This window comes from Otolemur garnettii, unplaced genomic scaffold (genome assembly GCF_000181295.1).
Source record: "Otolemur garnettii isolate 467f Iridium unplaced genomic scaffold, OtoGar3 scaffold00169, whole genome shotgun sequence".
In the NCBI taxonomy this organism is placed as follows: domain Eukaryota; kingdom Metazoa; phylum Chordata; class Mammalia; order Primates; family Galagidae; genus Otolemur; species Otolemur garnettii.
The window spans coordinates 813979-817201 of record NW_003852564.1 but is presented as its reverse complement, the minus strand read 5'-3'; the positions used below and the strand labels follow the sequence as shown (position 1 = coordinate 817201).

The 3223-nt window shown below is 43.4% G+C and overlaps 1 pseudogene; it reads left to right on the top strand.

Annotated features, from left to right (window-relative positions):
* LOC100964831 lies at positions 1–1735 on the top strand (annotated as a pseudogene).
* Positions 1736–3223: the final 1488 nt, after the last annotated feature.

Here is a 3223-nt window from a genome sequence, read left to right as displayed (position 1 = left end):
ATGCAACTCTTCATAGGGGAACACCAAGTGACACAAACTGAACACATGGTTGCCACAGAAGCCCATGCAGTGGCCCAACAAGTACGGCAGGTCCATGTGGCCACTTACCCTGAGCACAGTAAGCTGGGAGCTGAGGAAGACACGCTTCCCCCAGGACACCTGTCAGGATGATTCAGATATCCTCAAATACAGGGAGGAGGTAACAGCTCATCTGGCTGCTGCAGCCTTTTATAGGATTCACAAATAAGGATTTTGAAGGCAGAACTTTTTTTTTTTTTAACAAAAAGATGGTTTTTGATTTATTGAGGTCTCAGGAATCAGAGATTTCAATAATTCCTTGGAGTCTACCATTCATCTACCCTTCAAAAAACAAGACAAAATATTACACAATGAGTTCCGGGTCCTGTGGGGAAGGCGGCTGCTGCTGCTGTGGCAACAGAAAAGAAAGGGAAATGGCCACACTAATCTGTCTCTCCGGAAAGGCAGCAAATACATTTGCTTCGGAAACTTTGAGCTACATTAGATGAATATACTACTTGCATCGGACAGCAAGCTATTGTCCTCTGTATCTCACCCCGCAAACCCAGCCCTGGGTTCAAAGTGTTGGGGAGGCACATTTGGAGAATGTGGTGTGTAAGTACAAGCTGGGAGACCTGGAGTTTGCTCTGGCAGAACACGCCCCTGACACAGGAGGTTAATTCAGAACTTCTACCTCTTAACCTAATCCTTGGAATTCCAGTCTGTGTGGACAAAACAGCCTAGACCAAGCTTCAGGCCTTTATTTCAGAGATGCTTGAGTACTCCACAGGTCCAGGAAAGCTAGGCTGGGGGTAAGAAAGCTGCAAGCCCATTTAGTGGCCTGAAGACATCCCATGGGCAAATGTCCAGAGCAATGTTCACTCAGAAGAGCAAAAGCAGAGGGTTTTGTGGACCCAGGTACTGCTGACCATAGCTTAAACTATCATAAACAGCATGGACTAGATCTTTTACATGCTTTTGAAGATCAGCAAACACAGACACAGGTCACAACTACACATAGTAAGTAGAGCCCATCTTGTACCATCACAGACCATGGTCTAGTCATTTAGTAACCCTGATGACACTGTCTCACTTATCCAGGTTGGTACATGCAACAGTAGCCACATTGGCTGATGTTTCAGAATTACCAACAAAGTCTCTGTTGCCCAGGTGAATTATTCTGCTGTGGCCAATGGAGAGGTGGAACAAAATCAGGCCTTGTTACAGGAAGGTGAGGTAACCATCCGAGGAAGCAAGCAATAGGGGCCACCCAGGCAGTGGCTGAGGCTACAGTGGCAGTTTCCCAGGAGATGCGACAAGGATCTATAGTCACCATGGTACTTAACAGTGAAGGTGCCCCCCACACTGTTACCACCCTGGCTGAGGCCACCTTACAAGGTGGGGGACAGATCATCTTGTCTAGGGAAAGTGCAGCAGCTGTCAGAGCAGTTACTGGAGTCCAAGGTGCTAAGGGTCTGGTCCAGATCCCTGTGAGCATGTGCCACACTGTGCTAACCAGCCTGGCCCAGGCCAATGGGCCAGTGCAGGTACCCACAATCCTGTGACCACCAGGATATCAAACAGCACAGTCACCATGATGACCACGCTGTGGAGTGGTGACATTGGAACAGTGACAAACACCCAAGCCATGACATTGTTTTCCAGTCTACTTCAATTTGTTTCACACATTTGCAAAGGTGCAATCAAATGGAATTAAGTCTCTTAACTTTGACAGAAAAGTTTAGTTTCAACTTTTAAAAAAATGCAGAACTGCATTTTTTAAAGCAACACCTGATTTGCTGAGATTGGAGGAGCAAAAACCTACGTGGTCAATTTCACTGTCCCAAAAAGCCAAATTGTGGCAGGGCATCTTTCTGCAGAAATGTGCGTGTATGTGTAAGTGTGAATATATGAATATGTGTACATATGGACACACACGTTCATATATATGTAAAGTATATGTATATGCTTGTATATAGATATATGAAACCAACATTATCTGTATGAAATCAAGGTGAGCTGTGGAAACAATAATTCACCAAGTTTGGTGGGTGCTTGGATACATGGCCCGATACACCTAGTCTGAGTTTGTACCAGGGTCATGTGTTCAGCTACTGGCAAAGTCAGGCATAGGTGACCATGTCCTTCACCAAAGCTGCCTCCCAGTGGCCACCCAGAACTCTCCCTACTGGACTCAACTGAAGAAGGAGTTTCCTGAACAAGATGGGTTCATAAAATTTGCTTACAAGGTCCAGAAGCCACATGGTCTGCCGGCTGAGACACTCCTTGGGCTGGCCAGGTGCTGACATTGCCACAGGCAAATGAATGTCCTGAAAGTTCCCAGGCAGGGACAGGCAGGCTCTCCTCAGCCTCTGTTCCCCTCCCCTTCCCAGGAATCCTTAATCTCATGACTATTAAATGTCGCCTTAGTTTTAAGGTAAAAAAAAAAAGAAAAAAAGACTTATTATAAAGTCATGGTTATTAAACTAGCATGATATTAGTACAAAAACAAATAAGTAGACCTAAGGAACAGAATAGAGAGCTTGTTTAAAAAGACTCAATTATACATTCAGCCAATATAAAATAATAGAGGCATAGTGGCTTTGGTAGTAATGGTGCTAGAAGAGATGGCTATCCATATGGGAAAATGTTCAAAATGTGCTCCTACTTCACTATACGCTAAAAATATTTTAGAAAATTTAAAGACCTAAATATGAAAAGCTAATTTTTTAAATATTTTATCAGAATGCATAGGGGTACATTTTATATCATCAGGATAGTGAAAAATATTATAAACATGACCAATATCCACATGACTTGCTCCCTCCCCCAACAAGCTCTCTCTTCTAACCTGACTTAGTCCATAAGGCTTGCTTCTGTCCATCACTTGTGAAATACCAGCCCCCACACTGCAAGTTTATTATTCTCCAGATCATTACCCTGTTTTAGTTTTCTTCATATCAGTTATTATCACCTCCTTCTGAGAGGGGACTAAGGCACTTTGTGTACAGTGTTTGCTACTGTATCGCAAGGAACTAGTACCTGGCACACAGTTTCCCTAAATAGAATCTGAAGAATCATTAAACTGTCCCCAAAGAAGGTGAAACTATAAAGAAAGTTACTTATAAATTTATGACAGTAAACTGAACACTTTCTGTACATGAAAATCACTGTGGACATAGCAACAAGCCCATATCTGATGGAT